Source organism: Ursus americanus, chromosome 1, assembly GCF_024610735.1.
Source record: "Ursus americanus isolate L20-20 chromosome 1, mUrsAme1.1.p, whole genome shotgun sequence".
Lineage (NCBI taxonomy): Eukaryota > Metazoa > Chordata > Mammalia > Carnivora > Ursidae > Ursus > Ursus americanus.
This window is the reverse complement of record NC_142127.1, coordinates 75230765-75245586: the sequence shown is the minus strand read 5'-3', so window position 1 is coordinate 75245586 and position 14822 is coordinate 75230765.

Sequence of the window (14822 nt, the reverse complement as noted above, 5' to 3'; positions counted from 1 at the left end):
GTAAGGAAAGATTTAGATGATTTCATTTTTTTTTTCTGATGTAGAATTTAGTGATTCATCACTTACTACAACATGCAGTGCTCATCACAAGAAGTGGATTTCATTTGGAATTGTGAGTCAAACCCGGTTTATGCACCCCTCCAGGTTGGCTGGTACCTCAGCAGCCTGGTCAGCTTCATGGCTGGAGGAGCCCACTAGGCTGTCTTGAAGTGTAACCACTGTTACTGCTACCTCCCCATCACCAAAGAGCCCCCACACATTGAGTGACTGACAAGGAGAGACCCTCATGGCTGGCCACCAGCCTGCCAGGGCCAGGTAACACAATCAAGAAATGAGGAAGTCCTGCGGAGTGCATTCCACCATTATGATACCAACAATGGCTGTTGGGGAGGTGAGGACAGATCAGAAAAAAAAAAAAAAGCTCTGTCAGCCAAAAGACCCCATGCACTTGCTCTCCCTCCTTCTCTGCTTTGCTTCCCTTTCCCCTGGCTTCTACTTCCCTGGGATTGCACATGACTCCTCACCCTCAGAATTATGAAGTGTTAGCATGTAAGCTTTTGCTTCAGGCTCTGTTTCCAGGTTATCTGTGTTAAGACAGATCATAGCCATTTTTTAACTAGCAATAAAATTACAGGTTATAGACAATTTCAGACTAGATTCTTCCACCCTACATTTTTGGAGTCCTTTTTCCTTTCTCACTCAGCGGGTATTCAAACTACTATGTTTAGTTGAAAATTTACACTTTTTCCAATATTTGCATTCTGTCTAAATTTAGTCAGATTATTAGGAATTATGGTTTAATTATAACCGTCCTAGAACGTGCAGATTATCACAAGCATTCAACAGACAATATTGTAAGGAATAATGTAAAGTTTGTCAGATACATTAAAAATAAACATCTACACAATGAAGAATATGCAGCTATAAAAAAGAGCTCTATATAATGACAGGCAGTGATTGTCAAAATATATTGTTATGTGGAGAAAGCAGAATGCTTTTTTGTTTTTCTGTGTTACCTTTTGAGGAAAGAAATGAGAAATAAATTGTAGTCAGTAATTTTACTATTATTGTTACTATTACTTTGAAATTGTTATTGGTGTATTTTAGGATTAAACAAATAAATAATATATATAATAAAATAAATAATGATAATGTCATCAGAGCTAAACTTTTCAGCATAAGAAAAAATAGGTATAAATATAAAATCAAACAAATCAAGTAAAAATCATGTTATTTTTTTCTTTTTGAGTAATCTCTATACCCAGTGTGAAGCTTGAACTCACAACCCTGAGATTCAGAGTCACACGCTCTACTGATCAAGCTAACCAGGTACCCCAAAATCATGTTATCTAAAATTGTTTGGAAATATCGATATAAACTTATGATTTTTTTCCTGAAAAAAAAAAAAGCTCTGTCAGCCAAAAGACCTAGAAACAATGATGACTCAATAGTAATGAGCAACCCTAGTACTCAGTTTGTGATCTCTAAATATCATTTTCCATTAAAAAGAACCAAGCATCCATGGAGAAATGGTGGCTGGATATCTAGAACATGCAATCTAAGAAGTTATCAAGAAAGACATCCTCGAACTAATGATTACCAGAGAGAGGTGGGTGGAGGTTTGGGTTAAACGTGTGATGGGGACTAAGGAGTGCACTTGTGATGAGCTCTGGGTGATGTACAGAAGTGTTGAGTCACTTTATTGTACATCTGAAACTAATATTACACTATGTGTTAACTAACTGGAACTTAAATAAAAACTTAAAAAATGGGAAAGATGTCCCAGGCTCATCTTACATCAAAAGGACATAAGAGCCAACTTGAAGGGACTCCCAGTTGGCTTAAGATGGGACAATATAAGTATCAAAAAAAATAATAATAACTGCAATGGATTGAAACAGATGAAATACATAAAATTCATAAATTTGGGGCACCTGGGTGGCTCAGTTGGTTGAGCAACTGCCTTAGGCTCAGGTCATGATCCTGGAGTCCAGGGATTGAGTCCCCTGTCGGGCTCCCTGCTCAGCAGGGAGTCTGCTTCTCCCTCTCACCCTCTCCCCTCTCATGAACGCGTTCTCTCTCTCTCTCATTCTCTCTCTCTCAAATAAATAAATAAATAAAAATAAAATGCATAAATTTATCTAAAAGATAAATTGGAGGTTTCTTAGTATACCAGTTCATGACTCTGAATATTGATAAATAAAGGGGAAAAATCAAGTATATTTTATCTTTTATATACAAATTGCTTTTCCAGGGTTATCACATAATTAATGAGGGGGAAATTCTTCCTTATAGAATTCCAGCTAATAAATGAAGAAGAGATGATAAAAGCAGAAAATTCACTATTATGCAATAATATAAGCAACAATCATCAATGGAGGCTAAAATCATGAAGGATTGATAAGGAACTTTGTAATGAAGGGTGAGGTTGACAACATCTGAGTCAACTGGTCAATCTTAGCTCTACTAAATTTGGGATACCCAGACATTATATACCAGGAATTATACAGCATCACCTGTATGTATTTTTGGCTAAGGAAAAAAAATTTATCTAATCTGAATCTAATCAAGTGTCTAAGATCTGAAACCCAAATTACAAGAAATACAGGGACAGAGAAGTTAAATAACACCACAATAAAACAAACTGCCAAATCAGAAAGGACAAATACCTTGATTTCTCTTACAAATCTATGGCAACAAAACGTGAATTACAAAGTCTTAAGAGACACAACAAACAGGCAATGTGCAGACCTTGTTTGGACCCTGATTTGAGCAAATCAGCTGGAAAATGACATTTCTTTCTTCCCCAGCTTTATTGAGGTATAACTGACAAAAATTGCATATATTTAAGGTGTACAAGGCAACACCTTGTATAGATGTATACATTGTGAAGTGATCACTGCAATCAAGCTAGTTAACATTGCTCTCTCCTCCCATAGTTAACTTTTTTCTTTTTTTAGTAAGAATAATTAAGATCTCTCCTGGGGGAAAAATATTTAAAAAAAGATCTACTCTCCTAGCAGATCTCAGGTACACAGTACGGCATTGTTAACTATAGCCATCCTGCTGCACATGAGATCTCCAGAACTTATCCATCCTGAGTATCTGAAACTTTGCAGCCTTTGACAGACACTTCCCCATTGCCTCCGCCCCCAGCCCCTGGTAACCACTGTAAAACATTTCTGAAACAAATATGGAAATTTAAATATGGTATTAGATAATCTTAAGAAGAATTTATTTTTTGTTTTGCGTGGTGAGTACATTTTTAAACAATCCTACAGTTAGAGTTGCCTACTGAAGTATTTATGGGTAGAGTGACATGATTTCCTTGCTCTAAAATATTCCAGAAAAATAATGTTGGGTATAAAAGAACAAAATTGGTGAAACACTGATGGTAGTTTGAGCTAGGTGATGGCTATCTGGAGGTTCATTTTTGTGTGTTTAAGACTTTTCTAGAACGCAGGGGTGCCTGGGTGGCTCAGTCGTTAAGCATCTGCCTTCGGCTCAGGGCGTGATCTTGGAGTTCTAGGATCGAGCTCCGTGTTGGGCTCTTCTGCTGGGAGACTGCTTCTTCCTCTCCCACTCCACCTGCTTGTGTTCCCTCTCTCACTGGCTGTCTTTCTCTCTGTCAAATGAATAAATAAAATCTTAAAAAAAAAAGAATTTTCTAGAAAGCAGAAAAAGAACAGTATTTTTAAAACCACATTCACATGAAATCTATACATTTGGATTATTTATTTGTTTATATTCCTGCCTACTTCCAACAAAGCAGGGGAGGCTTTACATAAAAGTACAGAAATAATAATAATAAACAATAAAAGCAACGGCAACCACATCAGTGCTTGCTCTGTGCCAGACTGCATGCTGACCTTCCAGCTCCACGACAGTGAGTAGGTACCATTATTATCCCCACTAGATCATGCAATAATTGAGTCTTAGAGAGTTTAAGTAACTTTCTCAAGGTTACTAAATTACCAAATAGTAGAAAATTTTATAAAGCTCCCCGGACTACCAAATTTCCCAAATTTTATTTAATGAAGACACACTGATAATACTATTTGTACAGAGAGCACCAAATCTCAGTTTCGTTGCATTTCTCATTAATTATTAGGCCTAAATTTAAATTAATTGTTATATTCAGGATGAACCAGTAACAGCTAAGTGACTCCAGCTCATGAATCAGGAGGAACAGGATATCATCTTTGCTCCAAATAAAAGCTATAGAGGGGTGCCTGGGTGGCTCAGTCAGTTAAGCGCTGGACTTTTTGTTTCAGCTCAGGTCATGATCTCAGGGTCCTGAGATCAAGCCCCATGTCAGGCTCCATGCCCAGGCTCCATGCTCAGCATGGAACCTGCTTGGGAGTCTCTCTCTCCCTCTGCCCCTCCACGGCCCATCCCCAACCCCAGCTTGCACGTGCTCTCTCGAGATCTCTCTCTAAAAACAGAAAAAGCTATAGAGTGGGATTCTTAAATCACATGTCTTTCTTCTTGCTGGAGTAGTTTAACTTGAAACTTTTACATGCTGAGAGTGCTGTCTTCTGACAATAAGCAGAACTGCAAGCATATGGTATCTGGGTCTCCTTTTTTTCTTTACTTGTAGCTGTGGTCTTTATTTACATCGTATTACTATCGCATATTAGCATGCTATTTGTCCACGTGTACTTAGTTTCCACAGTGAAGTTGATGGAATAAATTTCAGTGTTACCTACTATTTCCAAGAAAGAATAAGGTTCAAAACTGATGAGTTATTGAGAAAGTATGTGGAGCATAATGACCACATTTCCAAATTGCACAGGTTCTTATTGATTTAGATAACAATTTCTAGAGCCCTGGGAATTTCTTCTCAGAAATGCCAAATGCCCCAGTTACCAGTTTTCTAGCTGAAGTTCTGTACTGCTGGCTCTGATATTAGATTCCCACCTCTCATTCAGGCTCTCCCCACATCCTGGCCTTTGCTTCTGAACAAGCAGTTTACCTGTTGTGGATCAAAACTGATAACTACAGGTGGAAAGTTCAAGAATGCTGAGTGATTCTGTATGTGTAGGTCCACATTCTAAAGCTACTGGAAAGCAATGACAGGTTAAAAAAGACATTTCACGAACAGATACAGAAATCTAATTGCAAGGTGTTCTTGGGACAGAATAACTTAGCTTGCAAAACAATGCAATGATACTGAACACTATACCTAAAAAGGACTGATTGTCTAAAATTGTAGGAATCCTTGGGAAATCCATAGATGCTTCCACAGACTAGATGTTTTCTCTCTGTTATTCTTTGCATTTGTATGATTGCTTATTTGTTTTAATTTCTTGAGTTTGAATGTATTAAAACAAATTCCAGAAATGACCTATGTTAATGATTTGGTGCCCACTGAAATGGGGGATACCAATTTATATTTAACTTTCCACCTTCAATATAGCAGTATGATTTTTTAAAATGGTAATTTAATGTTCTTTTTACAAAAAATAGATTTGTAAATATAGCGTAATCAAGTCCCATAGCAAGGCAGCTTATCACATGTTTAATCCAAGTTCTCTGGCTATAGGTAGAAAAAAATGACAATAAGGCAAACATGTGGGTGGTTTATTTGTATTTACTCATAACAACTCTGTGGTCAGAAGTATTAAATAATCTGCTCATGGCCATAGAAGCAAAAGAAGTGGTGGAACCAGGATTTGAACCAAGGCAGAGCAGTTCCAAATCCATACTTTTAACCTACTTGACCATTTTCCCCCTTGATGCAATTTAAAAATAGGGAGATAATCAGTCATACCAAAGAATCTCCATACCTGTGCTGGTCTTCTTTTCTTCCCCTGGGCATTAGCACCGTTTTCTGATCCTTTCTCACCAAGCACTTATGATATATTATCTCATTGAATTCTGTGACGTCGATAATTATTTTTCCAAACTTTAGTTGAGAAAACTGGGGATTATCCAAAGTTTCTCAGAGTATAAGTGTTAGAATCGGTGGTTAAACCCACCGGTATTGACCCTAAGGTCTATGCTCTTAACCATGTCTCCACACAATGAGCACCGAAGTGCTGTGAACAGTCTTTCCCCTGGCACACGGAGGGTCCATCAACTTAGCATACTATTCCCCTGCATGTGGAAGGAAATTTTGCTTCTCGGTATTCAGAAGGATACCCTAAGCTACATGAAAGAACTTCTCTGATAGGAAACATACATTTCTGATAGTACTCTTCTAGTACACTCCCCACTACTAAAAGCAGCAGTTTAGAACTGTTTGAAATGTCTCCTGCAAGTTACTGTTACTTTAAAATATGCATCTATTGGGGGTACTTAAATACAAATAAGCACAATTTACAAAAACCTGACGTGTAAATTTCTGTTCCCCACAAATTCCCTGGCCAGCCCTCTGACACTTCTCCCTAATCTCTCTTCCAGGAGGCCGGAAGCCCTCCTTCCCTCATTCCAGAAATCAGCCAGTCTTGTACCCACAGCACCACTCGGTGGCCAGAACGCAGAACTGGCCAAATCAATTTTTCTTCCCTCTCAACTTCTTTTTCCTCAAGAGAATGACCCTCCCAAACCCCAAATCTCTCCTCCCACCACACACTCACCTCAATTTTCTTTGGACTTTGCCCCTCACAGCCAAAGTGATTCCACCTCAGGCACTCTCTTCCTCACATTTACGCAGTCCTTTTTAAAATATCTTTTTTCTTCTTGTCCAGTTACTTCCTAAGTTAGTTGTTTGTTTTTCCCCTCCAACTGTATTTATCATATACATAAAATTAACAGTTACTAGGTATGGGCAAATCAGACTTGGCCCTGAGGTTCTGAAATGTAGAAGGTTTAAACACCTTAAAAAAAAATAAGTATTTTAAAACCTGTCGAAATAGATTAAGCCTCTTCCCCTCAGAAATATTGTGCTCTCCCCAGCTCCCAGTCCCCAAGAGCCAGTTGGCTCCTAGCCATGTCAGAGCCTTCAGTAACAGCCAGGGAAAGTAGCTGGAGCTGGAGGCCCAAAGTAAGAAAAGCAAATTTTAAAAAGTAAAAAATAAATATAAATAAATAAATAAATAAATAAATAAATAAATAAATAAATAAATAAAGGGAGGGAGAGGGGAGGGAAGAGGGCGAGAGGGAGAAAGGAAGGCAGAAAAGTGTAACGTGTGGGTGCTGCCTGTGAGGCTGCCTTCCTCACTACTCCCCACCAGTGCCCGGATTGGGATGAGCCATCAGGGAACATCAAAAAACCCGCAAAAACCCAGTAATCAAGGCAAATCAAAATAATAATCTTAATGCTATATATTTAAAAATAAAAAATTAAATAAAAATGAATGCGGGAAAAAAAAGACCATGGTCCTAACAAAGTACAGTCTCAACCTTTTAATAAAGACAAACTGCCTGTGTGTTTTCCAATCTCGCACCGCTGTGCGCAGGAACAGTGGTTTCCAATCAGCCCACGAGTCCCGCTCGCGTGGCTGTCAGTCCCGCTGCCCAGCAGGGCGGATTGTGAAGATTGACAGGGGTGTGAGAACAGATTGACAACGCGGGGTTTTATATATAGATGTTTTTCCAAGTCGTAGGGCTTTTATTAACTTATCCCGACTGATTCCAAATAGGGGAGGGTATTTTGATCCGTGTCCGTAGAAGGAGGCACGTTTCGTGGTCGCGCCAGGCTCCAATATGGCTGGGCGGGCGCTGCTTCCCGCTCACCCACCCGTTCCCCTGTGCGCTCCTGAGCTCCGCAACTTCCATCCAGCTCTCCATCCTTGGGCCCTTCAAACCTGCTTTTAAGCACCAGCATTCATGAAAAATTACCCGCTCGATACCAAAGGGTTTTCCTTCTTGTTTTTAAAATTATGAACTATTGCAAAATTATTGCTTTCAGCTGTATTTTTTCGTTTCAAATGCACATTATTTGAACAATATCATAAATCAAATAACATTTTGCGGATTAGTCAGGGACTAAACCATGATTTACCTGGCCGTTTCTACGGGAAAACATGTTCTAAGTTTCAAACAGCTCTCTTGCAAATGAATATTTTGAGACACTACTTTTTTGTAGGTTGGGACCTAAATGTTTTCTTTAAATGTTTTTTAACAATTTACATGTATACATGGGCCTTTGGCCCAAACTACTGCTCTTGATTTTTAGGGAAAAAAAAAAAAAGCGACAATGCCCAGCTTGAGATCAGAATGCTAAGATATGTTGGAACAGGTTTTGTCAACAAAAGAGAGACAAGGAAACAATAAGAGGCAGAAGTGTAACATTGTTAGGCACATATTACACAAAATTAACTCAGATACAGAAAAGTATTTAAATATAGATGTTTACATTTTATTATAATATGCTTTAATGGTTATTTACATGTCATAATACAGAATTTATGAATATATGTCTCAGCAACGCTCATATAGCCATGTGCTTCCATTCTAAAAATAGCACATTAGCATCACCTACCTACATCTGGTGATTAGTCATTCAATCCACTAATTATTCTTGGTATGAGATGAGTAGAAGCATTTCTATTTAAATCATTTCCCTAAATTACAATATGTCATCAGCAGGTCTTTGCTTTTCATTTGGGTCATTATCTTCTTTCATGAAGTTCAGCAACATAGTAAAGTGCTCCCAGATGTCAACGAGAATTGGGTGCCCCTTATCTAAAATTCCATTTAGAATCTCAGCATCCATTTTAAAAACAAAGGTCTAAGTTATTTTTAACTATCCTTTTTATCTGGAGAGAAACCTAATCTAATTCAGTAAAAATAAAAAGTATAACACACACAGGGCCTCTATTTTAATGGTTAAGTAGAATAGGATACACAGACTAAAACTTTGCTATATGTTTTAAATCCCTCTCTGATCACTTCTGATCTACAACGGTCCCCTACATACCTATGGAATCAAGGCTAAATTCCTCAGCCTGGCTTCTAACAGCCAGACTCTATCCTGCGGCACCCCCTCTGTCCCCCAGTTATCCACCTACTCTTCATTGTGTTCACTCGAGTAGCCTCACTGTCCAACAAACCTTCCTTGCTGTTGTGACTGAACTTTCCAGTGTTTCTCATCTGACATGTTCCTCCTTCTCCTGGACCTGTTCCTCCTTCAAGTCCTGCCTGACTGGTGTAGCTCTGCTCTGAACTTTTCCTTCCTTCCTTGATCCCTCTTCCACCACCACGCCCCGCCTCCCCAAATCTCTCGCAAGGCTGAACTCCTGGATCACTGATTGTCTGAAGTGTGCAACCTAATCATTATTTTGATTGTTTTCCTAACAAGTTGGTAAGTACATTCTTTGAGGGCATGAACTATATCTTATACTCCATTCAGATTGGCTGTTAATTAAATAATAGCATTTATATGTGTGTGAGTTCAGCCCCACCCCCACACATATACACATAGAGGGTAAAGGGTGGGAGCCTAGCACCAGTGTTTACTTGTTCATTTTGACCCCACTCTGAGGCATGTCCCTGTATACTGCCTTCCCATGAGTCTTATTCTCCGTGTCTAATACTGGCTTTTACTAATACTGTTACTTCTTTTCTGTCAACCTTTATCATCACTTTTTTGAACTCTACTTTTTATCTTGGCCCTGAACTCTCTAGTCTACACCTTGATCCAGTAGGAGTTGAAGTAGGGGGAAGACAGAATTTGGAGTCTGAAGATCCAGATTTGGAGACCTGGGTTTGAGTCCTCCCACTTAGATTAGTTGGAGTAACTTGGAAAAGTCAGTTGGCGCCAGTTTCTTTGTCTATATTTTAGAAATAATTATACCAATCATGGGGTTGTTTTGAGGATAAAATACACATGAAGCATTTTCTAAATAGTATTTTATAAAATATATTGTATTGCAAAATTATTAAAATTAGCCCAAATAGTACTTTCCAGAGGCTGCATCACCCCCCCCCACACACACATGTGCACGCGCACACACACACACAGATACACATTCATACAAGCACCCATTCATTGTCCCAGGGCAGGTAAACTATTGCCTTCAATCCTTTTGCCCTTTGAGCCCAGGAGCATCCTTGTCTTCTGTGACTTCTAGGATAGTCTAGTAGGAGAATCACTTCTCAGTTCCTCCCGGTGGCCAATCAGAGGATAAGAACTAGAAGCAATGTCAGTCAGGGTAACTGGCAGAGGGGGCAAGTACTTACGTCTGTATCAACTGAACTGCATTTTAACTTTTTTTTTTTTTTTTTTTGAGAGAGAGAGGGAGCATGTGTGTGGGGAGGCGAGGGGAGGAGCAGAAGGAGGGAGAAAGAGAATCTTGGGCAGATTCTCACAACCCTGAAATCATCATGACCTGAATCAAGAGCCAGACGCTCTAACTGACTGAGCCACCCAGGTGCCCCAACAAATTGTTAAATTGCTAGATCTCAATAAATAATTTTATCAAGTAATTACTAAAGTATAAAGTGCTGTGCTATTCTCTAGGGAATTTAAAAATGAGAAAAACACTGACCGGGAGCTTAGAATCTAACAAGAGAGACATATAGTTTTGCAAATTAGTATAATATATGCCATGCTAAAACAGTTTATATTTATAAATAGATTCAACTCAGATTGTGTGCTGACAGTATTGAGTCTACGACAATCTATAGAAAGACATATCTAAATATCTTCTTTTTTCTTTGCAAGTTCACATTTTCTGCAATAGAAAATCTAGGACTGCCATTGTATCAACTATTTGGGTTTTTTTTAATGCTTGGGTTTGGGTATCTATTCTATACCTTGACGCTACCCCGCCCCCCAGCTACTGCCCCAAGTTTTTCACTTCACAGCAAAACTTCTTGAAGTGGATGTCTCCACTTCCTCACCTCTTACTCTCTCCCCCAACAAAGCCTCTGTGTCTACTGCTCTGCTGAACCTGCTCTTGACAAGTCAACAGAGATTCCATCTTATCAAATCCAAAGGTTTATTAGACCTAATCTCTACTTTTTAGCAACATTCAACACCATTTATCATGCCACTCTTCTTGAAAGCCTCTTTGATTTCTGTGAAGTGGGCACTTTATTCTAGTTTTTTCCTATCTCTGTGGGGACTCCTCTGCAGTTGTCTTTCCTGCCTCCTCCTCTGCTCAACTTCCAAGTTTGGGCAACCCCAGGCTCAGTCCTTATCTCCACTTTCTTATCTCCACTTTCCTTCCAGATTATTTCATCTAATCCCTTTAGCTTTGAATGGCACCTATGTGCAAACGACTCTCAAATCTCTATCTCCAGCCCTGATTTCTCCCTAGACCCCAACTGCCAATTTAACATTTCCATTTGGATACCAAAAAGGTATCCCAAAGTCATCTGCCAAAAACAGACCCCTGAACCATGCCGAGTTGCTTCTTCTTAGTCTTCTCCAGTTCAGAAAATGGAATTCCCTTGAATCAGTTGTTCAAGAAAAAAGCCAGACAGCATATGAATTGAATATCATGTTTAATCCTTCATTAAATTATGCCAATTCTGCTTCCAGAGGATATCTCAAATCTATCTAATTCTCAATTTATACTACAACCACCCTAGTCCAAGGCATCATCATCTCTCCTCTGACTTAATGCAATACTTGCTATTTGAATGTTTGGTACCTCCTCCCCATTTCCCCATACCTCTCTTCCCCAGTCTTGCCCATTTCAGAAAATGACAGCACGTTTCTACCAGTAACTCAGGCTTTAATTTCTTCCTCTCAATGCTCATGCCTAACCCATGTGTAAATACTTAGGCTCTACTTTCACAATAGGAATCTAACTCCTTTTCACCTTCTTCTCCATTGCCACTCCAGGCCAAGCTGTCATTTCTATTTGCCTAGACTATTGCAATAGCCTCTTTCTGATCTCTTTGCTTCTCCTCAAACTCTTAAACTCTGATCGCTCTGCACAGAGCAGAAGAGCAGAAGCCAGGGGCACCTGGGTGGCTCAATTGGTTAAGCATCTGCCTGAGGCTCCGCTGCAATCCAGCCACACATGGCGCTCCCTGATCAGCGCAGAGCCTGCTTCTCCAGATCCCGCTGCCTGCTGCTCCCCGTTTGTGTGTAAATGGTGTGCTCTCTCTCTGTCAAATAAAGAAATAAAATCTTAAAAAAAAAAACAAAAACAAAAGAGAAGCCAGATTATAACAACCCCTGATGGTGGCCCTGCAGTGGTTGCCCACATCACTCAGATAAGCCCCAAGTCCTTTCCAGGCCCCAAAGGATCTGTTGGCACTACCAAATAATCATCTACCTGCTCTTATCTATTACCTTTCAACATTTTTTCATTCAGTTCTAGCCTCATTCTGTTTTTTTTCAGACTCTTCTCATTCAGCTCCAGCCACACTGCGCTCCCAGCCTTTGCTAGTGACTTGCTCCCTTTTGCCTGGAGTGTCAGGTATCCACAAGGCTTGCCCTCACTTCCTTACAGATCTGTCCAGATATGTCCCTGTAGAAGAGAGATTTTCCCTGTTTACCTTATCTAAAATTGCACTCTTCACCTGTCTAATCTCTTACCTTTCTTTATTGTTTGTAAAAACAACAGCAACAACCACAACATTAAGATACACTTCTGTGCCAGGTACCATTGTAAGCAATTTGTCTTTAAACCTCACATCACCCTGTAAAGTAGATAACTTTACTATCCCTGTTTTGTAGATGAAGAAACAGAGGTACACAGAGGTTAAATAACTTGTGCCAAGGTCACAAAGCTAGTAAGTGCTGGGGCTAAGATTTGAACCCAGGCTGTCTGGCTAAAAGCACGTGCTTTTAGCTACTGTATTATTTTTCCTCTTTTTTTTTGCTTCTTTATTCAAATTCAATTTAGTTAACATAGATTATATTATTAGTTTCAAGGGTAGAATTTAGTGATTCATCAGTTGCATATAACACCCAGTGCTCATTACATTAAGTGCCCTCCTTAATACCCATCACCCTATTATCTCTTCCCCCCACTCCCTCCCCTCCAGCAACCCTCAGTTTGTTTCCTAGAGCTCAGTGTCTCTTAGAGTTTGCCTCCCTATTTTCATCTTGTTTTATTTTTCCTTTCCTTCCCCTATGTTCATCTGTTTTGTTTCTTAAGTTCCACATATGAGGGGCACCTGGGTGGCTCAGTTGGTTAAGAATTTGCCTTCAGCTCAGGTCCTCATCCCAGGGTCCTGGGATCGAGCCCCACGTTGGCTTCCTGCTCAGCAGGGAGCTTGCTTCTCCCTCTCCCTCTGCTGCTCCCCCTGCTTATGCTCTCTCACTCTGTCAAATAAATAAATTTTAAAAAATTCCACGTATGAGAGAAATCGTATATTTGTCTTTCTCTGACTGACTTATTTCACTTAGCATAATACCCTCTACTTCGAACCACATTGTTGCAAATGGCACAATTTCATTCTTTTTGATGGCTGAGTAATATTCCATTATATATATATATGTATGTATATATTATATATTATCATATATATATATATATGTATATATATATATATATCCTACATCTTTATCCATTCACCTGTTGATGGACATCTGGGCTCTTTTCATAATTTGGTTATTGTAGACAGTGCTGCTACCAACAGTGGGGTGCATGTGCCCCTCTGAATCACTATGTTTGTATACTTTGGATAAATGCCTAGTAGTGCAATTGCTGGGTCACAGGGTAGCTCTATTTTTAACATTTTGAGGAATCTAATCTCCATACTGTTTTTCCAAAGTGGCCACACCAGCTTGCATTCCCACCAACAGTGTAAGAGGGTTCCCTATTCTCCACATCCTTGCCAACATCTGTTGTTTCCTGAGTTGTTAATTTTAGCCATTCTGAGTGGTAGCGAGGTGGCATTTCATTGTGGTTTTGACTTATATTTCCTTGGTGATGAGTGATGTTGGGTATTTTTTCATGTGTCTGTTGTCCATTTGTATGTCTTCTTTGGGGAAATGTTCATGTCTTCTGCCCAGTTCTTGACTGGATTTTTTGCTTTTTTGGGTGTTGAGTTTGATAAGTTCTTTATGGATTTTTGATACTAGCCCTTTATCTGATAAGACATTTGCAAATATCTTCTCCCACTCTGTAGCTTGCCTTTTAGTTTTATTGACTGTTTCCCTTTTTTGCCTCTGTATAGCCCAGTCCCCACTGTATTTGTTTAGTAGCTATCACTCTTCCCACTTGTTTCAGGCATTTCTGCATAACCAACCATCCCAAAACTTAGTGGTTAAAAGCAACAATTTATTATTTCTTGGGAAATTGGGTCAGGAATTCAGACAGGGCTTGACTAGGCTGTTCTGCTCTTCTTGGCACTGGCTGGTATCACTCAGCTGCACTCAGCCAGTAACTGGGTTGGCTTGAAGGTCTCAGAAGTCTCCACTCGTGTTTTGGCACTTTAAGACTCTTCCATGTGGCCTATCTCTTCACATTGTCTCTTATCAACCTGTAGTACAGTTGAAGCTTCTTAAAGCATGGCAGCTGGCTTCTCAGAGGGGGTTGTGGAAGCTTCCAGTTCTTTTTAAGGCCTAATTCAGTCCCAGAACTTCATTTCTGCCACATTCCATCAGTTAAAAAAAGAAAAAAAAAATCACAAACCTAGCCCATACTTAGGTGAAGAGGAAATAGAATCCACCTCTTCACATCAAGAGTGGCATTTATATACATGGAGGGAAAAACTGATGGCTGCCATCTTTGGAGACTATTTTCCACACTACCAGAGTGGAAGTTCCACTAGAGTGGAGACCCTTGTCTGTTTTGTTCATTATCATGTCTCTCTAGTGTCTAGAATTATGCCTGGCACATAATAAGTATGCAATAAATACTTATTCAGTCCAAGAATTTAAGGGACAGTTGAAAGAGTCTGCAAAAGCAAAGGAAAGATCTGAAGCAATAGGGGGAAAACCCAGAAGGAGTGTGTCCCAGAAGTCA